Source organism: Rhinolophus sinicus, linkage group LG12, assembly GCF_036562045.2.
Source record: "Rhinolophus sinicus isolate RSC01 linkage group LG12, ASM3656204v1, whole genome shotgun sequence".
Lineage (NCBI taxonomy): Eukaryota > Metazoa > Chordata > Mammalia > Chiroptera > Rhinolophidae > Rhinolophus > Rhinolophus sinicus.
In genome coordinates this window covers 17,149,688-17,175,548 of record NC_133761.1, presented here as the reverse complement: position 1 = coordinate 17,175,548, position 25,861 = coordinate 17,149,688, and the positions used below count along the sequence as shown (strand labels likewise).

General features: G+C 37.5%; 1 protein-coding gene across 1 annotated transcript in view; it reads right to left on the bottom strand.

The window, feature by feature from the left end:
• The window catches only part of RAD21 (RAD21 cohesin complex component), a 56,080-nt gene extending 32,077 nt beyond the window's left edge, over window positions 1-24,003 (bottom strand). Inside the window, exons 1-2 of the mRNA XM_074317083.1 lie at window positions 23,905-24,003; window positions 23,655-23,749 (exon numbers count right to left, since the gene is read on the bottom strand). The gene's annotated coding sequence lies outside the window, so the exon portion shown is untranslated. The remainder of the gene's footprint in view (window positions 1-23,654; window positions 23,750-23,904) is intronic.
• Between the last annotated feature and the right edge of the window lie 1,858 nt (window positions 24,004-25,861).

Here is a 25,861-nt window from a genome sequence, read left to right as displayed (position 1 = left end):
GTGGGGCTGTGAGCTTGTCAAGGACGGAGGTTGAGAGCAGGGGAAGCTGCAGAGGCAGAAGCTGGGTCAGGGTCTATGTTAATCACTGGGACTTTTTTCAAAATTTCATTATGCCAACATTTCAGCACCATGAGCCATGGTAGCTCTCTAGCTGGGAGTTTTTGTCATTGACTGTTTTGATGCATTTCCTCTATTTTCAAGCCCATCGTCTCTTATGTAATAATACAGCATCTTTGAGAATAATGGGTACTTATCCAAAAGCAGATGGATATTGCTTCCTCAGAACCCCTCTAGTCATTCCAGAATGCAGGCATTTTTGTTATAAGGAAGTATACATTGTTCCTTCCATTCTGCAAAATTGCTTGCTAAACATAGTAGGGCAAATCAGGGAAATAGGGTTGGGGTAGATCTCATAAAACCTATGCACCAAAGAAATAAAAAAAATACAAAATAACAAAAAGTAACAATCCTAATAAAAAAATCTTTGCAAACTTAAAAAGACATGTTAAATTACCACTAATCAAGGAAATAATATAGCAAATATAGTACTTTACCTAAAAAGGTGACAGTAGTTTGATGGCAGGGGTGTAAGGAAAGGCAGAAGCTGCTGAGTTATGAGACGAGGGCAAATTGCACAGAGATGAGAAACCCCGTCAGTAAGCATTTCAAAGACACAGCCTGGGCTCACCCAAGCCAAAAGGCGACTTGAAGTGAAAGGGCATCATGTACGGTCCTGTGTAAATGGCCAGATGCTCAGGTGTGTTACGTGCTTTGCTTCATCTTAGTGGGGGCAAAAAATAATGTGTTGGGGGAAAACTTGAACTAGTGTAACTTCCATGTTATTCGGAAATCATTCTTCTTTCTGCTAATCGCATGTGAGGAATTAGCATTTTATAGAAATTCACATTGTAACAGAACGCTAAAGTTGAGGTTTTATTATCAGAGAGGTCTATATATTCATGGCAGCATGGCAGACAGTGATACTTTTCTAGTTTAAGTGGGCTTACAACTCATCTTGAGATCTTGCTAAAATGCAGCTTTGCATCCAGTAGTTTGGAGTGGGGCCCAAGAATGTGTGTGTGTGTGTGTATGTGTGTGTGTGTGTGGCAAGCTTCCAGATAATTCTGAGGCTGCTGGCATGTGGATCACATCAAGGGGCAAGAATAGACTTGGAGCCGGGTAGATCTGGGTTTGCATCATGGCTCATCCATCTAGAGGCTGTGTGACCTTGAGTAAGTTGCTGAACTTCCCTGAGGCTGTTTTCTCATCTGTAAAATCAAGGTAATTATATCTACACCCTTATTGTTGTGGTGTTCATTACATGAGATGACATATCTGAAGCATCTAGCATAGTGCTTGGCACATTGTTTGAGTCCATTAAATAATAGTTATTATTTTAATATTATTGCAGTAACTATTATTGATATTTGGATATCTAATGACATACTTATTTTCCTCAACATATTTACCATTCTTTCCTTCTGAGATCTACTGATTTTCTCCTTCACTATTGATCACTATTCTGTATTGAGTTCTAAATTGAGTTTAATTATAGAACTAAAACTGAGAATTCCGTTCCAACATCATTCACCTCCCTTTTTTTTCAGTGTGGCACATGGCACCCAGCTAAAAAGATTACATTTCCCAACCTCCTTTGCATTTAGATTTGGCCAAATTAGTATATTCTACTCAGTGTTATGTGGGCATTCCTAGATTTCTTAAAAAGAAGCATCTCACCCTTCTTCTGTTTTCTCCACCTTGCTGCTTGGAACATGGATGTGATGGCTAGCACTCCAGCAGCCATACTGGACCATAAGCACAAGAATTATGCTAAGGATAGTGGAGCAGTGAGATGGGCCAGCTTGGAGCTGCCATGTAACTCTTCAACTGCTTACCTCCAGAGCTCTGTTATGTAAATAAGAAATAAAGTCATGTCTTGACATTTTTGTTTTTTTCTGTTATTTGCAGCTGTATCTAATCTTCATTGCTACAAACACTTGCTGGTTCAAGTGGTTTACATGATACAAGGGATATAAAAATGAATGTGTCGTCTCTAACTTCAAGTAGCTCAGTATTCTATGTCATATAAGTTAGTTGTCTTTCATAGAGTACTATTTTATAATTTCATTGGGAGAATTTTATCCCCTATAAACTTTACTTTCAAGCTCTCATCATTATTATTTTTTTATTATGCTGGTAAGTCTCGCACCAAATATGTTCTTCCAAGTCTTTGTCATATATTCCAGTCTTCTTTTAAAAATAGCATTTTAAACCATGTGTGTGGTGGGGAGGGAGGGAGGTCTCAGTATCTGTAAATCAGTAGTGGTAGCCAGCTTTTCCAGTATCTTTTTGCTTTCACAATCACCACCTTCATGGTGGAAAACTGCATTTACAAGTATAAGCCTAAGACATGGCAGTTACCTATTCTAGACTTTAGGCTCACTGGCAATACTTTGCAGGTTTCCCTTGAAGGCAGTATTTCATGTCATCTGAAATTGTTAGTGGTTTGTAAGTTTGCTGAGTTTTGGAAAGCTTTCTCTATATCTCTCTTTGAGATGCTGCCTCCAAAACCTAACAGCATTTCTCTTTGGTCATGTCAAGTCTGTATAGAAAAGTCTCTGCACACCTCAGGAAAATTCTGAGGTGCAATGGTTATGGATTACTCCTGGGATAGAGTTTGCTAACTAGTACCTTTTCCTTCTTAGCATTATAATTGAATATAGGTAACTATTGCGGCTTCTCTCAATGGTCCAGAATCAATCACCCTTCACGGACAAAGGTGCATCTGATATAAACTCTTCTCTTTTACGATGCATTGTGTACTTCTCGTATATAGTTAACTGGATTTAATTTATGTTAAAGTGTTACTTCAACCACTGATAGGATTTTAAGTTGCAGAATAAATGTTTTCAAACTGGACAAACTCTTTGTCCACTAGTTAATGAAAGGTAAGGCTCAAAAAGATATCAATGAATTATTTATTTTAGGTGTGAAAACGGTATTATGGTTGTATTTTAAAAGAATGTTGTTATCCTTTAGAGATGCATACCAAAATATTTAAAGGTTAAGTGACAGGATGCCTGGAATGTATTACAATATAATCCCCCAAAAGTAGGAAGAGGAGTGGGTGCAAGTATAAATAAAACAGGATTGGTTATGAGTTGATAATTGTTGAAGGTGGGTGAAGTGTATACGAGGAATCACTTTAATTTTGCCTCTTTACCTTTGCATATGTTTGAAATTCTCCAAAATAAAAAGTTTAAAAATTTTTAAAAATGAGATCAAGACCAAAAAAAAAAAAGTTTAACCTGGAGACTTCTAGTCAAGATGACAGAGTAGGGAAACACTGTGTTTGCCTCCTCCCAGGACCACATCGAAATTTCAACTAAATTATAGAACAACCACCCTTGAGAACTGCCTGAAGACGAGCTGAACAGAACTCCTATAAATAAGGATATACTGAGGAAGACATGTCAATACTGGTTAGAGGGACGGAGGGGTGAACATGCTGGTCCCACCCCTACATGCAGCAGTTAAGAAGAAAGAGGGCTATCTCAGCTGCAGAGATCCTCACTGAAAAGCAACGGGTGCCAGCTCCACACCAAGCTCCCCAGCAGGGAGTATCAGTGCTGTGAAAAGGAGTCTCCACAACATCTGGCTGTGAAAATCAGCAGGGACTCAGACTCAGTGAGATGGAGGATTGCTGTAGTGCCACGCATCCTCTTAAAGAGCCCAAGCATAGACTCACTCACCCACAAACACTCATCCTGAGTTCCGGAGTAGGGGCAGAAACTCAAAAAGCACCAGGGGCATATGGGGAGGAACTTAATTGTCTGGCTCCAGGAAGAGGGCTGCTCTCTCTGTGACTAAAGTGCTGGCAGGAGCCATTGTTCCTTTGTGGAGCCCTCTCACCCAGCTAGAAGATGCAGGTAGGTGCCAAATCTGAGTCTCCATTAATTTGGCTAACATGCTCTCACCTCATACTGGTGATTCTCTGAGAACTCCCCACCCTACCCAATTCACGCACCTAGCCTGAACCTCTTTCAGAGGCTAATGCACACAAGTGAGCGGCTTGGGGTTGTGCTGCAAACTTTCCTAAAATCTCTCAAAAGTCCTAAAAGCTCAAACAAGCAGCAGCTGTTCTTGGTGTGCCCTGTACCTCTTGCTAGGCAACCCCAAGTCCAGCACTAGTGGCAGCCAGCCTTAGTTCACAGCATAACCACTCCTAGGCACCTCGAAGCCCAGCACAGGCAGCTGTCAATGGCAGATCACTTTGTAGCTCCTACCAGGTGGCCCTAGGCTAGACACAGGACCTAGGCTGACATTTGCCTGCACTGGAACCCCTCCCAAGAGGCCCAAGAACAAACATACCTGGTGGTCAGACCACGCCAAAGCACCATCTGATTAGCACCATAAACAATACACCCAAAGGGTAAACTCGGCAAGCACCAGAGCCCTGCTAAAGTGAATCCTGCTCTGTGAGGTCAGCTCCCAAGCAACAGCTTGTCTGCTATAGTCAGGCCAATCCTCATACCCTGAGGATCAGTCAGCCTGAGGATCAATCTCACCCACTGATATCAAGACTCAACTACAACAGGAGGGCACACGCAACTCACACAAGAGACACTCCTGGAGCATCTGGCTCAGGTGACCAGGGAGAATGTGCCACTGGGCTCCACAGGACACCTATTACCTAAGGACACTCTGCCAAGACTGGGTGATGTAGCAGATCTATCTAAAATATAGAAAGAAACACAGGGAGGCAGCCAAAATGAGAAGACAAAGAAACATGTCCCAAAGGAAAGAAAAGGACAAAACCCCAGGAAAAAAAACAAAATAAAATGGAGGCAAGCTATCTACCAGATGCAGTTCAAAACACTGATTATAAGGATGCTCAACGAACTTAGGAGAAGAAGATCTCAGTGAGAACTTCAACAGTTAGGAAACATAAAAAAGATATAGAAAACATAAAGAAAGAACCCATCAGAAATGAAGAATATAATAACCAAAATGAAGACTACATTAGATAGTAAATTAGATGAAGCAGAGAATCAAATCACGATTTGGAAGACCAAGCATAACAACATTTGCATCATAGGATAAGAGAAGAGAGAGAATAAAGAATTGAAAACCATTTAAAGAAATAATGACTGAAAACTTCCCTAACTTGCAGAAGGAAACAGACATATAAACAGAGTAAGAGCAAACAGTCCCAAACAAGATGAACCCAAAGAGGCCCACACCAAGACACACCATGATTAAAATGGCAAAGGCAAAAGACAAAGACAGAATCTTAAAAGCAGCAAGAGAAAAGCAGTTGGTTATCTACAAGGAAGCTCCCATAAGGCTGTCAGCTAATTTTTCAACAGAAACTTTGTATGCAAGAAGGGTTTCACAGGAAATATTCAGTGATTAAAAAGCAAGGACTTACAACCACAAGTACTCTACCCAGCAAGGTTATCATTTAGAATTGAAGGAGAGATAAAGAACTTCCCAGACAATAAAAAATTGATGGAGTTCATCACCACCAAACTAATATTACAAGAAATGTTACAGGGATGCCTTTAAGAAGAAGAAAATAAATTAAAAATATGAATAAGAAAATATCTCACTGAAAAAAATTGTCACGGACAAAGGCATAATACAAGCAGTGGATCAACCAACAGTAACACTAATACAAAGGTGAAAAGGCAAAAATAGGACGATCATGTGTAATTACAACAGTAAATTAAGGGACACACGGAGAAGAAGTACAAAACAATGACAAAAACATAAATATGGAGGTGGTGAGTATAAATAGCAGTGATTTTAGAACGTGTTTTAACTTAAGCAACCATAGACTTAAAATAGACTGCTATAAACACAGCTTGGTATACATAAAGCACATGGTAACTACAAATCAAAAATGTACAAGAGACATGTGAGAAATAAAAAGAAAGGAATCCAAACACAATACTATAGAAAGTCATCAACATACAAGAGAAGAGAGAAAGAGAATAAGTAAGGAAATGAGAAGAACTATAAAAACAATCAGAAAACAATTACTAAAATGGCAATAACTACATACTTATCAATAATTACTTTAAATGTAAATGGATTAAATGTTCCAATCAAAAGATGAATGGACAAAGAAGAAGTGGTACATATATTCAGTGGAATATTACTGAGCAATAAAAAGGATGAAATCTTATCTTTTACAACAACATGGGTGGACGTAGATGGGATTATGCTAAGTAAAATAAGTATGATATTGCTTATATATGGGATCTAAAAACAAAATTAATGGACAAACAAAACAGAAACAAACTCAGAGATATAGAGAGCAAACTGATGGCTACCAGGTGAGAGGGAATTTGGGGGACCGAGTGAAAAAGGTTACAGGATGAAGAAGTTCAAATTGGAACTTACAAAATAGTCATGAGGATGTAGAGTACAGCTTAGGGAATATAGTCAATAATATTGTAATGACTATATATGGTGCCTGGAGGATGCAAGACTTATTGGGGCTATCACTATGTAAATTATGTAAATGTCTAACCGCTATTCGGTACACTTGAAATTCATATAATATTTAATGCCAACTGTAATTGAGAAATAAAAAAAGTTAAAAAGAATAATTTTAACCATAAAAAGCAAATTTCCAAAGTTTCACAGAAGAATTTTCAACCAGCATTTACTCTAGACCATTTGGAATTTATAAAGTATATTTATATGGAACCATCCAGTTCAACAAGTTATTCATCTGTTTTATTTACCAACAATCAGTTGGGAATAGGATTTCTCCTATCTTGCTGTGAGAACAAATCAGTGAGCTTCATCCATTATCACACTATGGAAAGATGAATTGGGATGAAACCTAATTAATATTTTAATCAACGCATCAGTTAGTCTCTATTGTCTTCCATATTTCATGTTGCTTTCCTACTATCAATATTCACTTCTTTAGCACAATGAGACCATGAGTATCAGTGGCAAAGGTGGGTCATTATATCATCTGTCAATGATCTAATAGATCAATGGCAGTCTTCATCTATTCATCCTGAGGTGAACTCTGCCACCTTCCACGTCTGTCTGGTAACCATACAACTAATCATCCATTCAACAAGCATCTATTTGATAATTATTGTATGATAGCACTAGCTTCAATATTTTAAAAACTTTCCATTCACTCCACATCCTCTTCCAGCCATTGCATCATTTCTCAGCAACCTGTACAACAAAACTCCTTGAAAGAATTGTTCATGTTTTCCACCTCTAATTCCTTTCCTCCCATAATCAATCTTTTTACTGTGGTTATACACACACACACACACACACACACACACACATAAATTCACCATTTTAATCATTTTAAAGTGTTTAATTCAGTAGCATTTAGAAGTTTCAGGCATACAATTTAGTAGCATTTAGCTTTAATTTACATTTCTTTAATGACAAATTACATTCAGTATCTTTTCATGTGCTTGTTGACCATTCATATATCTTCTTTGGAGACTGTCTATTTAAATACCAGACCATTTTTAATTTGCTTGTTTGCCTGTTGTTGAACTGTATGAATTCTTAACATATTCTGGATGCTAGATGTTTATCAGATATGTCATTTGCAAGTATTTTCTTTACTTTGGGTCATTCTTGACAAAGGATAGCACCTAAAAATCTCAAATGTTTTAATATTCAATTGAATGAATTAAAAGCAGTGGAATTTTAAAAAACATTGTAGTTTGCCTATAGGCTCATTATTAGAAATAAAAATTATTTCAAACCCTTGAAATGTAGGCCATAGCAGAGGCCAGTTCTAATTCCCAAACGCTTCCACAAACACTGAAGTATTTAAATGTGCAATTTAGTTCTCAGACTGAGAATCAAAATATTTGGTTGGAACCACAATTAAAATAAATGTTAATGGGTGTAAGGAAGCACACCACAACAAAAAGTCAATGACTCCGAGTCTTTCCTGATTCCTGGACCTTTGCAAAGTAATACATATTGATTACATTTAACGTACTGGATTACCAGGATCAGAAATTTGGTCTTACTTGCTTGAAATCACAACTGATGAGTTGATTTATTTTAGAAGTCAGTAGGCTCCTGACATTTGCGTAAAATAAAGCTACCCCATGCAGAAAGTCTATGAATGACCTAGAGACAATGTGTCTGTCAGGATATAGCCAGGAGACAGAAACCACTCAGTAAGTTGAATGGCACATTTCAATATAAAGAATTATTACCTAACAATGAACTAATAGCCGGGATTAACTACTAAGGGATAAATTATTACTAATGAACTAATAACAGGGGATTACAATTTAGCCATAAAGAGAACTGTATAGAATACAAGACTAGCAGATAGAAGGAGAAGCTACTACCTGTACAGCTGAGGCTAACAGTCATGGGAGGAAAAGACTTGGAAGGAGGCCAACACTGACATCCAGATCCTATGAGAGAGGGTGTGGCTGTAGCCTACTTAATGGCAGACAAATTTGCTGAAGTGCCACCAGCCAGGGCTGGCTGGAAACCACCTGTGTTGGGGCCTCAGTGAAACTAGCTGGGAATCAGTTCTCTGGGCTGCTGCTGAAAGCAACTGGGAAGCCACCCTCTTCAGAGTGAGACTCTGAAATGGTGCTGGCAAAACCTGCTGAAGCATGAATGCTACTGGGTGTCCCCTACGCTGCCTGCCGTCCAGAGCTGCAGGAGCAAAAACCACACACAAGAAACAGGAAGAGCAGCCCTTTCCTCCAGCAATGTCCCTTCCGCACCCCCTACTGACAAAGCCTAGCATTGCATCAGCTAACTGTTTTCTTAGTCCAGCTCCTGGATTAAGACAAAGAAAGGCAGATTTGGAGCTGACAGACAATAAATTGATAAGTGGCACAGACGGTGATCTGTGACTACTGGAGGGGAGAATCCAGGATAAAGATGGTTTATGAGGAAACATTTCAGAGGTGGTTATTTATGCAACACATGGCAGCAATGTGATTAAGTTGAGAAAAAGCTTAGTGATGGCTGAACAAGGAAATCTGTAATAGTTAAAAAATTGGTATGTTAAGGATTACCTGAATTTGTCAGCCAAAAATTTCCCCAAACAGGAAATTTTCTCTTGGAACAGACCCCAAGATAATGTCAAAAGCAGGTCCTATACAATTAACTATGAGTCTATATCACATGTTCTGGATAAAGTGTTCTATTAAATGAATAATTGATTTTGTTTGTTTGTTTGTTTTGTCTGGGAATACTATGGTGAAGGAGCGTTGAGATCAGACTGGGCCTGTTTTTGAGGATCTAAAGAAAGATACATATTTTCCTTTTAAGGGCACATCCATTAAGAATGCTTTTTCCTGCAAGTAATAAATGACCATTTTTTTTCCTGCAAGTAATAAATAACAGTGGTTTCGAGAATAGAGAACATTTGGTTATCTCACATAGGTTACACGGAGGAAGCAGTACTGCAGAGCCTCTAAGACCTATATCTTTTATAGGTCTGACAATAAAGTTCGTGAACTCATCCTAGAGAAAGTACTACATACCTCATTGTTGAGTATCACTATGGTCACCTTCGAAGTACTCCCCTTGGGAAGCTATGCACCGACGCCAGTGCCTAGTCCACCTTTCAAAGCAATTTTGGAACTCTTTCTGGAATGGCCATCAGAACTGTCGTCATATTACCCTTGGTGTCCTGAATGTCATCAAAATGTCTTCCCTTCAATATTTCCTTTCTCTTCGGGTAAAGAAAGAAGTCACTGGGGGCCAGATCAGGTGAGTAGGGAGGCTGTTCCAATACAGTTGTTTGTTTACTGGCTAAAACTCCCTCACAGACAAAGAGACGTGTGAGCTGGTGCATTGTCATGATGCAAGAGCCATGAATTAATTGTTGGTGGAAAGTTCAGGTTGTCTAACTTTTTCACGCAGCCTTTTCAGCACTTCCAAATAGTAAACTTGGTTAATTGTTTGTCCAGTTGGTACAAAATCATGATCAATAATCCCTCTGATATAAAAAAAAGTGTGCAACATTGTTGCAACAAGTTCGGGAACTTAATTGTCAGACCTTGTATATCTTTCTGCTCTGTCATCCTTAGAACACTGGCTTGTTGGTTCATGGTTGGAACATGGCTTCTGTTGCTCTAGACATCATTTCACCATTTAAAACAAGAAGAAGGGAGAAGTTGCCCTGTGCATCTGTGCTCAGCAGACATTATTGGCCATCAACTGACAAATATTTACTGAACCATCACGTGTGTGGCAATGTGTCAGGCTGTGGAATTTAATGATCCATCAAAGAAGGTCCATTCCCAGGCCTTCAGCAAATTCTGCAGATCCAAATATGAGAATTCTCTTTTCTAGGATTTCCTTTTTCACCCTACACATGCCGCACTCTGCATAGAGCAGGGTCTTTCTCTAACCCCTGCCCACTCACAGCAATTCCTCTGACCTGAATCTTCCTGGTACATTTTGGATGTTATCCTATTCACATACCAGGATGCCAAAAAAAATGTATACAAGTGGACACTTTGGTCATGTTGCTCAAAGTTCATTCACCATAATCAGAAGTGTCTGGACGTTGATGGTAACCACTTTGAGCACCTCTTGTAATTGCAGAAGTCAAATGTGACTCATATTCATCTTTCATTATCCATATATATTGAGAATTACAATTTTAATATTTTTTCTTTCTTAAAATATGTACACATTTTTTTGGCACCCTCTGTATATGTACTACATATTTAGGACAAGATTTTATATAATGGTGTTTTGTGACCGAATTCTCTAATATAAAATCCTTTAAAAATATAATTTCTCCTGATGGTAGTAAAGATTTTTCTCTCTTTTCTCTCTTCTCCTTTTTAAACTTAATAAACTATTATGCATTTAACATGAAATTCAACATGAAACTAATATTTTTAAGGGGCATTCTCTTTGTTGTTAGGATCCATTTTCCATTTGAACAGTAATTAATTTATTGTTGACTTTGATGGCTAAGAGAGAATTTCTCTTTCTTTTAATAACTTTTAACAATAACGACAATTTCTCATTATCTAACTTGCAACTTTAGAAGGGACAGTTCCTTCTGTACATTTTTGGACCAATTCTTAAAAACTCATGGAATCACTCTTTAAATACAAAAACACACACACGTGTGTGTTAAAAGTGCAATATAATCACCTTACACTTATTTGATAACCTTGTATTACTTTCAAATATCCCTGAAAAAATATGTTAGCCCTAGTCATCCTTGGATGCCTCCTACTTCATTTGCTTTCTATATTATGGAATTTCCTCTTACCAGAAATGTCTCTTCAGAGGAGCAGGCTGTCCTTGGCTTGCCTGTATAACGTTATATAAATAATGGAGATTCTCCCCCATGATGTTTTTCTGAGATGGTTTTCTCTTCGAAAAATGTTTTCCGATTCAAGAGCAAACTCCACAGATGTACAAAAAAAATAAGTAGATGTGGAAAGTGTTTAGCTGCTTCAACAGAATGTGCAAAAGATAGGAAGCAACAGCCAGACCCCCAGCCTCTGATTGTCCCAAATCACACAAGTCATCAACTGAGTAATCAGAAAAGGAGAAACGAACCATATGTACTTGAAAGAAGATTTGAATCCATAATATGCTCTGTAAACTCACAATGAATGTTTTATAACCAGCCGATTTTTTGTGACTTGAGTTTCCCAGTACAACATATCCAGAAAATTCCACAGAAATATCATACAGGACACATTATACAAAGTGCTCAAATATTGAGATGCAAGATTTTCTTGCCTGTCGGGAGCAGTCTTAACAGATATCGATAGCAGGTGCAAACTATTCCAGGCAGAGGGCTGGGTTGGAAAGAATGTATTTATTCATCAGTTCCAGAAATTCATGTTTCTGAGGGATTCGGAGGAGGAATTTTTGGGACTGAGTACGTTTTTCTGTGTCATTGGAAGTGGGATTGAGAATTGTTCATCTTGTTTGTAGGATCATATAAACTTGGGCTTGACGCTTTGTTCTTATTTAATGTTCCTGATACTTAGTGTTCTTGTAAAATGGAAATATTACTATAAATATAAATAGTATAATATACATACAATGGTCAGGGCTCTATTTTAGATAATAGAAAACACTTGGATCATCGAAGATAGATTGGATAATGATTGTGGAGAATAAGTAGCTTTAGTTGTGTCTCTAAGAGCAGTGACTCCTAGAATATCAACCGAGAACCACCCTCTAAAGAAAGGGCCACCTCTGCAACTATCAGAAAGCTGGAGAGTCAGGAAGGCATTGCTGGCACACTTGGTTCCAGCAACACACCTTAGCTATGGACTGAAGTGAGAAGCTGCCATGGGCATTCGAACTCCAGAGCCAGATCACACCTACTAAATCCACTCTAGCAACAGGTATGCTACCGGAATCACCACCTTTCTTTCCTTTTATTTAGTAACTGAATGCAGCATGAATTGACTGAGTACTTATTACAACCAACAAGTACAATACATAATACATTAGAAGGTGGTAAGTGCAATGGAGAGAAATAGTGCAGAGAATGGGAGTAGAGAGCATTGAGGGGGTGAGGGAAGGCAACGTGACAAAGTAATATTCATGTGAAGATTTGAAGGAAATGAGAGGATGAACCATGTAGGTCTCCAGGCAAGGAGTGTCTGGGAGAGGAAACAGGAAGTACACAGGCTCCGAGATAGGAGCTCCCCTGGAAATGTGAAGAAACACCAAGAACACAAACGTGGCTGCAGTAGAGTGAAGGAGGGGATGAGTCCTCTGTCAGAGATTCACTCTTATTCCAAACCAGAAATTTCTTCAGAGATTTCGTAAGTAATTTGTTGCTTGGTTTTGCTATTGTGTAATTTGAATGAGGATATTCAAAGATTTGGATAGAATTCAAACTAATATATGCTTCTTGAAATGATAGAACAGATTTAGTAATAGCAATATATTTGAAGCTACTTGCTTTCAAATAATATTCTGTGCTATTAAAAATGTCATACCCAGTTTGGGGTTTTTATCTTTATTTTTTAAGATTTTTATTATCATAAAAAATTGAAAAATACACCTCTGTCTTTGATGTGACATTTTTTGTGTGTGAAGAATTAATGAGTTACATGATTGAATTCTACCTTTTGGAAGATTCTTACAACAGGTTTTATCTTTATTATAGTTCAGTTATTATATCTGAAGAACAGCTGAGTATAAGTTGTCAGATGCATTACTGAAACATGTCTTAAGCGTGGAGAATAAAACGCAGTCTGGCTTTGACACATTACTTCTTTTCAATGAAAGGCTGTAAGTGAGAAAATAAACTCGTTTCCGTAGGAGAGAGCAACGTACAGTTATCTTCTTTTGACAAATATTCCACCCTCACAAGTAACACACATATTCTAGAAATACCAGTTTTTGTCTGAGACAAAGGTGATCTTATTGTAGAAACCACTGCTTTATCATTATAATCATATATCAGTGTAGGGATTAAAAAGAACATATGGGAAGTGGGGCTGAAGAGAAAACAGGAGATGTCTAAGAGAAAGAAAGCATCAAAGCAGGGTTTCTCAGCCTCGGCATGACTGCCATTTTTTGGCTGGACAATTCTTTGTTGTAAGGTGGCAGAAGGCTCCCTTCCTCACACCATCGTACTTGTTCCCGTCCTCCTAGCTGGCTGTACATGGCCAGGAATATCAGTCTTCAAAAGTCACTTTCAAGTTATGGTTTCTCCAGGAAACATAACACTGATGTTTTTTTTCTTGTTTTTCTTTTGCTTGGTTCAAAGGTACATGGGTGAATTTGCACCTGATCTTGTATGTTTCTTTTATTATTTCTGTTTATTTTTTATTTAATTTTTTAATTAAAATTTATTGGAGGTGACAATGGTTAGTAAAATTACATAGGTTTCAAGTGTACCACTCTGTAATACATCATCTATATTTTTCTAATTCAATACTACTACTAATAGTAGCAATTGATATTTATATAGTGCTTTGTCAGCCACTCTGTAAGCACTTTTGGGTTTGTTTGTTTGTTTGTTTGGTATTTTAAGACTTTTTTTTTCTTAGAACAGTTTTAGGTTCATAGCAAAATTGAAAGAAGTTACAGAGATTTCCCACATACCTCCTACTCCCACACATGCTACTCCCCCAGTGTCAACATGCCCCACCAGAGTGGGACATTTGTTACAATAGATGAACCTACACTGACACAGCATTATCACTCAGATTTCATAGTTTACATTGGGGTTCACTCTTGGTGTTGTAAATTCTGTGGGTTTGGACAAATGTAGAATGACTTGTACCCATCACTATGGTATCATACTGTGTATTATCACTGCCCGAATCTTCCTCTGGGCTCTGCCTACTCAACTCTCCCTCCTTTTAATCTTTGGCAACCACTGATTTTTTTCATTGTCTCCAAAGTTTTGCCTTTTCCAGAATGTCATATATTTTGAATCACACAGCACGTAGCCTTTCCACATTGACTTCTTACACTTAGTAATACACATTTAAATTTACTCCACGTCCTTTAAAGGCTTGATAGCTCATTTCTTCTTAGCACTGAATAATATTCCATTGTCTGGATGCACAACAGTTTATCCACTTATCCACTGAAGGACATCTTGGCTGCTTCTAAGTTTTTGCAATTAGGAATAAAGCTGCTGTAAACACTCACGTGCAGGTGTTTGTGTGGGCATAAGTTTTCAACTCCTTTGCATAAACTCCAAGGAGTGTGATTGCTGGATTGTATGATAAGAGTATGTTTAGTTTTGTAAGAAGCCACCAAACTATCGTCCATTTTTCATTCCCACCAGCAATGCCCGTAAGTTGCTGTTGCGCCATATCCTTGGTAGCATTTAGTGTTGTCAGTGTTTTGGATTTTGGCCATTCTAATAGGTGTGCAATGGTAACTCATTGTTGTTTTAATTTGCATTTCCCTGATGATATATGATGTGGAGCGCCTTTTTCATAGGCTTATTTGCCACTGGTACATCTTCTTTGGTGAGCTGTCTATTAAGATCTTTGGCCCTTTCTTACATTGGATTGGTTTCTCATTGTTGAGTTTTAAGAAATTTTTGTATATTTTGGATAACAGTCCTTTATCAGATATGTGTTTTGCAAATATTTTCTTTTAGTCTGTGGTTTGCCTTTTTATTTTCTTGATAATGTCTTTCACAGAGCAGAAAGTTTTTTATTTTAATAAAGTCTAGCTTATTATTTCTTTCATAGATTGTGCCTTTGGTATTATATCTAAAATCTCATCACCAAACGAAAGGTCATCTAGATTTTCTCTTATGTTATCTTCTAAGAGTTTTATAGTTTTTGTGTTTTACATTTAGGTTCCATTTTGAGTTTATTTTGTGAAGACTGTAAGTTCTGTGTCTAGGGTCATCCTTTTTTAATTTATTGTTTTGTATGTGAACGCCCAGTTCTATCACCATTAGCTGACAATCTAAGCATTTTTTATGTGTTAATTTATTTAATCCTTATGAAAACCTTAGGAGTTAAGTATCATCATCGACTCCATTTTACAGACAAGGAAACTGACAGCCAAGGCTTAGTAACTTATCCAAGATCACCAGGAAAAGGGGAGGTTGTATTTAAACCCTGAAGTCCAGTTTCATAGACTGTGCTTTAACCACTGGGCTAATGATGGTAATTCTTGCCCATAATAATGATGATATCAATAACCACTTCTATTTCTTGAACATTTGCTATATTAAAGGCACTTTGACAGGTGATAAGTGAAACTGAACATCGCATCATTTAGTTTCTAGAGAGAAATAAAATATTTGCATATATTATGTATATTTATATATGTTATTTATTCTGATATAGGTAATATTTTTATACCATTTCACAGATGGAGAATCCTAGGGAGATTTAAGTCTCTGATAGTAAGTGACAGACTCATTCTTTGAACTGGATCTGTCTGACTCTAACCCATGGACTCAACTGTCAGTTATACCTACTTAGCTTTTAGAAATTTGGTTTTGCCGGTGGTTTCTGCTGCATCCGGCAGGTCTTTTCTAGTACTAGCAGTATCCTGTGGGAACAAAACAACTCTTTGCGGCCCCAAGATGGGATCAAAACCCTAATATCTTTTTTAAACTGTGCAATTTCAGCACTTCTAGTGTGGCTTACAACTCATTCCAGATTGCATGTATTACTCTGATGGCTTGTTCCAACTACAGGCGATAGAGAAGCAGACTATTTCTTGAAATATGGGATAGCAGGAGGAGCCTTTTGGTTTTCTAATGGGGAAGGAGAGGATGCCAGCAATAACTTCCCATGTTTCCATTAAGATATATTATTGGTGCTTGCGTTCATTTAATTGAATTCATAAATTTATATAGAATTATAGTCATTTTCTTCATCCCAGAAGTCAAAACTTTCCAAGTAGGAAAGCAAACTGACTTTCATGTAATATTCTTAGTTCATTTATGTTAAGGAGTCTTTTACTATCTGAGGTTTTCTGAATGTAGCTCAGAGGCAAATGAATCTTTCACTTTAAATAGCACGACACATCTGGGAGTTAGTTCTTATCTGTTAAATTAGTAGCTCATGGAACTCCAGTTCCACACAGCTTGTCCTAAATTCAGGGTAAACTGAAAGTTCTTTTCCCTAATGGGAAAAAAAAACACACACAAAAAACTTCACCGCTATGCTAAAATTGGTTTTGCTAAAGCTCGCAATTTGCTCATGGATTTAATTAGGTGATTCTCATTTTATTTTACTTTAAGAAGATGTCTCTATGGGATGAAGTGAGTATATTTTTTTAACAGAGATATGACACAGATAAGAATTAGTTATTCGTTACCATCAGACATTGTTGATTCAGTCATTAGACTGTCAGGCAGAAGTGACCTGAGATTAAGAGATACTTTTCTTTTTTCTTTTTTTAAATTAAAGTTTACTGGGGTGACAATTGTTAGTAAAGTTACATAGATTTCAGGTGTACAATTCTGTATTACATCATCTATAAATCCCATTGTGTGTTCACCACCCAGAGTCAGTTCTCCTTCCATCACCATATATTTGATCCCCTTTCCCCTCATCTACCACCCCCCACCCCCCTTACCCTCTGGTAACCACTAAACTACTGTCTGTGTCTATGAGATACTTTTCAAGAGCTCTCCTTGGATGGTAAGAAATGAACAACTTTCTGTATAAGTTCTTCCCGTTATATTAACAATGTCACCTTTTAGAATTTAAAACAAATGGCACACATCAAGTTCTCTATTAAAGACTTTCTAGAATAAATACTCTGCTAAATATTTTCTGTGGAGAATTTGTTTCATTAAAAACTTGCAAGCCCAAACATGCAATTCCAACATACAAAACTGTTTCCTTTTGCGCTAAACATAACACTGTTCTCCAGATGGGGTCCAACCTTCACAGAATAAAACTGATTGATCCCCTCTCTCATTATAAACCTTTAATGATATAGGAGACCCAACTATAGTGCAAAATAAGAACTTACTGAGAATTAGCTGCATTTAAAAATAGGCTGAGTTCATATTAGTTTTTTTCCGTATCCTAGTTTTAATCCACACCAAGCTTACTGTCAATCAAAGATCCTCTGATTTTTAAATTATTATTATACCTGCTGCTGCTAAGTCACATTTTCCTTTATTTGTGTAATTGTTTGTTACATTCATCCTTAGCTAATTTGTTATTGGTACATTTTTGGTTAATCTTAGTTCATATAGATGTTGTTCAGTTTTGATACTGTCCATAGCGTCATCTGGAATTTTTTTGGCTATAACTCTATTGAACTCATTTACAATCAACCATGAAACAAATAAGAAATATTAACCAGACAGCATCAAGATGTTCTTATCTAGTTAATGAGTAGTCAATATCTAGTTAAAGCAGTTAGATTGATTCTATAACTGGGTGTGTACAACTGTGTGTGTGTGTGTGTGTGTGTGTATACTTAACTTTAGTATTAATGTACATTTTCCTAACTTACAAGAGACTACTCCATATACTAGAATGCCAATGGATTGATTAATAACAAGATTTAACTGCTGTGACCAATGTTATCATGCCCACCAACTGAAATTCTCCTTCTTATTATCAAGATACCTGCAATCCAATTCAATAATCAGAAAATTGCAGAGTGACCTCAGCATCATGGTGGAGTAAGAAGACATCTTCATTTCTCCTCTTAAAGTTACAACAAATAGGACAACCATAATTCTAAAAAAAGGTTCCCTGCTCAACACACAAACATGTCTGAGAGATCCATGCATTTAGATACCTGAAGGTGGACATATTAGAATGAGAAGGGGACGCAGGATGTGGGAGGGAGGAAGGACAGAGACGGGAGCCACAGACCCAGTGCAGTACTTGCTGTGGCCGCAGCTGAGCAGTAGTGGTGGAGGTGTCAGGCTGCAGCCTACACTCAGCAGCCTGGAGGGCTGGAGGGGCAGAAGCAGCATCTGGCTTCAGTCGCTGGTGCCCATTACGAATGAACCCAGTGGTGGGGTAGAGATGTGGCACAGAGATGTGGCAGCCATGGCCTAGCAGCCACGATTACCAGGGAGAAAAGAAAGCCACAGACATGAGAACTGCCTCCCCTCTGTCAATCACCCTGCCCCTATCCTCAAGGCACAACTGGGTAGAGGCAGGTGGGATACCTCAGATACCACAGAAAAGCTGGCAACCTCTGGTTACAAGGAGGCAGCACTAGAAACTCACAGATCTGGAGCCCCATCGCCCACCCTTTCTCACTATAGAGGTGGTACCCTAAGGCAACCTGGTCACAGAGAGGACTCCCCCATCTCCTCAGGTAATAAGGGGCATTTTCCATGGCTGAGGGGATACTGCCCCACAGATATCCTGAAAGTCCCAGTAAGGCAAATCAGAGAAAACAAAAAAATTTGTGCTATAGCACCGTCTACTGGAAAACAAAAGAAAGGCCACTACTTGTTAACTTGCTGAATTGTTAACAGCAAGATAGTACCTATAAAAGAAGAGTTTAATACCTCAAATGCTTAGGCAGCGAAACAATCCACCAAGTTCCATGAATAACCAAGGTAACCTAATGGTAACCACAAAACAAAAATGTAGAATTGAGACATGTAATATATATATATATGAAATGGAGGGAAAAATATCATAGAAAATCACCAAAATAAAACAGCAGACGGAAACACAAGGGAAAAGAAAACAACGGAGATACAAAGTTATCAGAAAACAAAAGACAAAATGGCAATAGAAAGTCCTCTAATATCAATAATCACCCTAAATGTACATGGACTGCACTCATCAATCAAAAGGCACAGAGTAAAGAGGTGGATTGAACAACAAGACCCAACTATATGTTTCCTTCAGGAGACCCATCTCTGCTACAAAGACAAACAAAGGCTCAAAGTGAAGGGGTAGAAGTTGATACTCCAAGCAAACGGCATCCAGAGAAAATCGGGATAATGGTATTTATATCAGACAAAATAGATTTCAGGATAAAAAAGGTAACAAGAGACAAATATGGACATTTTATAAAAATAAAGGAGACAATTCATCAAGAAGCCATAACACTTATCAATATATATGCTCCCAACCTCGAAGTATCGAAACATATAAAGCAATTACTAGCAGACCTAACGGGAAAACTGACAAACTACAATTATAGTAGGGGACCTAAATATCCCATTGACAGCTATGGATAGATCATCCAAACAGAAAATAAGTCCTATCAGCCTTAAATAACACATTAGACAAAATGGACATAATCGATATTTATAGAGCTTTCCATTTCAAAATGACAGAATACACATTCTTCTCAAGTGCACATGGAACATTCTCAATGATAGACTATATGTTGGGGCACAATACTAGTTTCAATAAATTTAAGAAGACTGAAACCATACCAAGCATATTTTCCAGCCACAACGTAGAGAATGGTTATCTAATCTCTGTTGGAATACAGAAAATAACATTTCATAAAAGTCACTGAGTGAGAGTCAGCTGGGAGGATGGATGACTAGTTTCTCAGGACAAGTCTTAAACCCATTAAATCTCAAGAGAAGATTGCTTATGCATTTTATCAGGATGGCTAATTTCTTCCCAGAAGCAGATTTAGAATAATGTTACAGAATTGGGTTCTGCCCCATACCAGGTTTTGGGCAGCTTTTTAAAAAATAGAGTAATGGGGTTTTATATATATAAACAACCCTGATTTAACATATATATATATATATATATATATATATATATATAATATTATATTGTATATTATATAATATATATATATCAAGACTGAACTGAACTATATATACACATACATACATACATACATACATATGTGTATATATGTATGTATGTGTATATATACATGCATGTATGTGTATATACATGGTTCAGTTCAGTCTTGCTAATGAACCCACATTTAGCTCCTCATTCTTGGAGATCACAGGTATGTATTTATGAGGATATTAGAGAGAAAGAATGTGTGTTTGTGTGTATATATATGCTCCACCCTATCTATGGATTCAAGATTAGGGAAACTGCCCTCAAGCCCTGTGATCAATTATGACAAGGCAGGTGTTACAGAGCCTGTTGAAACAACACAGGAAGAATGCAAGTGCTAACGACGTTACATTTCAAGCCAGTTAGGGCTAGTTCAAAACTATGAAGACACAAAAGACCTGCAAGATATTAAAATTGTGAGGGGAAATTGATTTTGCCTTAGCAAAATGGTATGTATCCTGAACAACAGAAGAAGGCAATTAATGAGAAGGGTTTCTAACACAACTGGGTTTTAATGCCACGAATCTGATTTGTTTTGGAAGCAGATCCTTTTTGGAATATTTATTTATTCTTTTAAAGATATACTTAATGCCATTTAAATCATTTTAAATCCCTATTTTATAGGAAACCTTGATTTTTGCCAATCTAGAGTATGACGAAAATAAGACTTTTTAGGAAGGTTGCTCCCCAGAGGTTGACAAGAGATTACTATGTCCATTTACCTAGTGCAGGGATCATGCTTAATTTGTTTTTGCTCAGTAGGCAGTTGGAAATCTTCTGTTGGGTGAACTTACGTGATAAAGGAGAAAGTGTCTTCTGAAGTTTTTTTTAATCTGTGAGGAGCTAACGAATATATGATACTGTGCCAACAGGTCACAGTCCTTTGATGAATGAACGAATGAATGAGTGAATGAATGAATGGAATTATCTACTGATCACCATCTGAGAGCTGAGGGCTCTGAGGTTACAAAGGTGGTTCCATTACTATAACCGTGTTTGCCTTGCCTTCAGCAACCACTCAGTATTTTTTGGCTGACTTCAATGGAACCTTATCCGTGCTTCCAGTGCCTTGTCATTTCACATTTCCTGTTCTCTTTTTAACATCTCATTTTCACTAAAATATTTCACTTTTTCATGAAACTTTATTATTCTTTTTTTTTTTCTGTTTTTTAATGGCTTCACAACAGCTATTAAAAAGACGAGAAGGAATATATCATTGTTAAAATGAGATGATATGTGATTAGAATCGTGTTTTATGATTTTTAGACTTTTCTACAACTAGTATGCATTAATAAAAATTGCAAAAAATATCTTCCACCTGAAGTTTACTTGCTTTCTTCTTAATTCCCGTGTTTTCTCATACCCAGAGATAAATACTCACATAATTTCCAAACCCTAGGCCCACACTTAACATAGACTATAATAGATATGTTACAAGAATTGTAGAGTTGTAAAAAGAATTCAGTACAGCTAGAATAAGATTGGACTAGATTTTATGATTCGACAACATTCATTCCACAGCCTACACTTTTTTAAAGGCACATAATTGGTGTGCTAAATCCTAAGAAGAACAAAATAAATAAAATGCTGTTCCTGTCTCCATGGAGCTCTTAGGTAGGCAAGTACATATATCGTCTAAAATACTTGCAGTGACTGCTAGGTAAGTGAAATTCTTCAGATGCTACGGAGTCAAGAGGATGGTGTGGCTCATTTCACCTCCCAGGAAGATCAGAACATGCTTTTAAAAATAGGCAACTGACTCCTCTTCAACTGAGTCTTGAAGGGTTGAGAGTTGTGAGGCAGACAAGGGAGGAGGGTTCAGTTCAGGTAAAGGGAAGGGGACCTGTACAAACTTGTAGCCAGTGTCACAGATAGCCATGGTAGTCACGTGGTCAGTTCAGATTCGGTGGCCGTCACCATTTCTGGCTTCCCTTGACTTGCTAATACTGAAAGGAAGTGACTCTCTCAGAGGAACTGCCAATCGTCAAAATGCCTGAGACCCACTAGAAGAGCCTACTGTTTGTACCTATGTTCTCAAGCTATTAGAATCCCCTTGACATCAAAAAAAAGATTCTGATGTGAGGCAAACAGTCCTTTAAATGTAGGTTCTAGAGTCAGACTGCTTGGCTTTACATTTCTAACCCTACCATTTTGTACATCTTCAAACATGGGCAGATTACTTCTCTCTGTTTCAGTTTCCTCGTCTGTACAATGAGGATTGTAAGAGTAACTACTTCACAGGGCGCTTGTGAACAGTGCAGGATAAGAAAGATCATTGTGGCTGCCCTTCCAAGGCTCATCCTCCCGTAGCGTTTTTGTCAGTAATCCTGGTCTCTTGATGGGTGTCAAGCTCAAGAGTGGGAGAAAGTAGAGTCACTTACTAGATGCTTAAAACCTCACTCACTTAAAGCTGCCACGTGGGGTAGAAAAGATCTATGGTTTGGTTGCCTAATTAGACTTTTTTTTTTTTTTTCTCGGAAGATGACATGTTAACTGATAAGAACATTCTGATTGGCTTGATAGTTATATTTTTCACTGCACATTACCAGGTGGCTCTTTTGGTTGATCAAACCAGAAAGCAAAATTGTGGCTCATACTTTCTGGAATCTATTTGAGGGTCCAATAAATTTCCTGTAGTATGGTGTCTCTCTCTAAACATGATATATACAATTTAGTAAGTGTGAGCCTTTCTTCCAATGCCAGCATTACAAATAGACTCCATCTTATATTTTTAAATTTTTACCAGAATGGAAACACTTCTACTTAAATCAAAAAGCTAATAGCCAAAGGTATTCTTCCAGGATTTATTTTAATTATTAAGTATCTCTCAGTAGATATTTATGATTCTTGGATGACTTAATCAAATTTTGTCTTGCTAAATAACTACTTGAGATTATGAAATCCCGTAGAAATAATTTATTATACTAATTAAGAGACGTTGTAGTGACATGTTTAATAGTAATAGGAATCAGACAGTATTATAAAGGATGGGGTGAATATATAATATAATGCTATTCATGACTAAAATTTATCTTGATTCACTTTCTAAAAATAACTTAATATATTTCATTTCTCTGATAATTTTATTACAATTCTCTATGAATATCATTTAGCCTAAGAAAGATATTTCATTAATTAAGCATAAATTGTAGTATGTCAAGGCAGGAAATGCTAAAGTTATGTGTAGTGTAAGTGTTAACAGATCTGAAAGTAAATGATAAAAATTAATCTCACCAAGATGCCAATTATAAAAATAAATTACATGGGTTGAAGAAAAATGTGAATGTCAAATAAAAAAGAAGAATTGCATTCTAAATCTAAGGCAAGGTGGGTGGGTAGAGCTGAGTTCCAGATAAAGATTTCAGTTCATAACTATAATTAGCTTTAACTTGAAACCAACAAATCTCAATTTAAATTCTTTCTTACCCTGAGCGGCAGTCAATATGCATATGTCTCCATGTCATGATGAAAACTGTCAAGAACGACAATGGAAGATGAGTTGAACTATCAAGAAGCTCCTCCTAGAATGGAATGCCATCCATGTGAAGGGAAAGAAGACAGATTAAGTTATTGTGAATCAGGTATTTTCTCCCTTGATATTTTAAAATGGTTAGTATTTGACTATGAGGTTAATCTGATGGAGACACCACTCCCAGTGACCCCTGACCACACGTACTTGTTTGCAGGTTTCCTGCCTTGTGGGCTGGTTGCGTCTCACTCATCTCTGTGTTCCCAGTACCAGGCAGGGCGCCTCACACATGGCAGGCGGGCAATAAATGTCTGCTGAATTAAGAAGTAGTTCAATGGCAAAGGCATGTAAGGCAGTGCACCTGGGTTTAGTCCCTAGCATGCACTCCCCACAGTGTCCTCCTTTTGCCCTCTTTTTTTTTAAAAATAAGTATTTAGATTATTTTATTATTATGGGAAAATAGATATACAGATTAAGCAATTCCTGCCTTTGTTTATGTTTTCTCCAACAACAACAACAACGATGAACATGGCTGGAGCAGTTATTATACGCCTGGTGTTGTGCCAAAGAACTTTGACTATATTTATGTCATTCAGTTATCCCAAGGCCTATGATGGAGACATTATTAGTCATTTTTTAAAATTAAATATTTTGGCGTGACATTGGTTAATAAAATTATATAGGTTTCAAGTGTACAATTCTATAATACATCATCTAAATATTGCATCTTGTGTTAACCACCCAAAGTCAAATCTCTTTCCGTCACCATGTATTTCACCCACTTAAAAAAACACAAACAAACAAAAAAAAACTTTAGTTTTTAAAGCAGCTGTAGTTTCACAGCCAATTGAACAGAGATTTCCCATCTACCCCTGCCCCCACACATGCACAGCCACCCACACTTTCAATCTCCTGTACCAGAGTGGTGCATTTGTTACAAGTGATGAACCTACATTGATACATCATTATACATATATAGAGGTCTGACAACTAAGTTAGCGAACTTGTTGCAACCATGTTGCTAACCTTTTTTGATATCAGAGGGATTATTCATTATGAATTTGTACCAACTGCACAAACAGTTCACCAAGTTTACTATTTGGAAGTGCTGAAAAGGCTGCGTGAAAAAGTTAGACCACCTGAACTTTTCACCAACAATTCATGGCTCTTGCATCACAACAATGCACCAGCTCACACAGCACTGTCTGTGAGGGAGTTTTTAGCCAGTAAACAAATAACTGTATTGGAACACCTCCCCACTCACCTGATCTGGTCCCCAGTGACTTCTTTCTTTACCCGAAGAGGAAGGAAATATTAAAAGAAAGATGTTTTGATGACATTCAGGACATCAAGGGTAATATAACGACAGCTCTGATGGCCATTCCAGAAAAAGAGTTCCAAAATTGCTTTGAAGTTGGACTAGGCACTGACGTCAGTGTATAATTCCCAAGGGGAGTACTTTGAAGGTGACTGTAGTGATATTCAGCAATGAGGTATGTAGCACTTTTTCTAGGATGAGTTCGTGAACTTAATTGTCAGAGCTCGTGTGTGTGTGTGTGTGTGTGTGTGTGTGTGTGTGTACACACACATGCATAGATTATACATACATTAACATACTCATTACTAGCTTTGTGACTTTGAAGAACTGTATAAGTCTTGTCTTTCTAGTTATGAAATGCAAATCATTGTTCTTTCTCAGGGAAGAGAACAGGATTTTCTTCCCTCAGTCCCAGGAATGCTAATCTCGCTGTGTGCAAGGCATGGTGTGAGAGAGTTCTAGAATAATTCCAGGAACCAGGTGGGAGGGGTCCTGGAGTGGATACACAGGGCTAGTAGCTGAGAACTGGATATCTCAGGTTCCCAAGGTACTTTATCAAAACACAATAGGAAAGCTCACTCCCACCAACAGAGGAGAACACAATAAAGACCGACCTCTTCCCCCAAAAGAACAAAATGATAAAGGGAAAAATGAATGAAAATCATTAAATCATTGAGAAAACACTGATGGTCATGTTATATTCAAAGATGTTATCTTGATCAGAAATTGCATTGCTAGACATTTATCTTAAGGAGTGAAGTAGAGTTGGGTATAAAGACGTGCAAACAATGACAACATCTGTAGTCTGCTTGCAATGTGCCAAGTGTTCTGTAACGTGGTTACTGT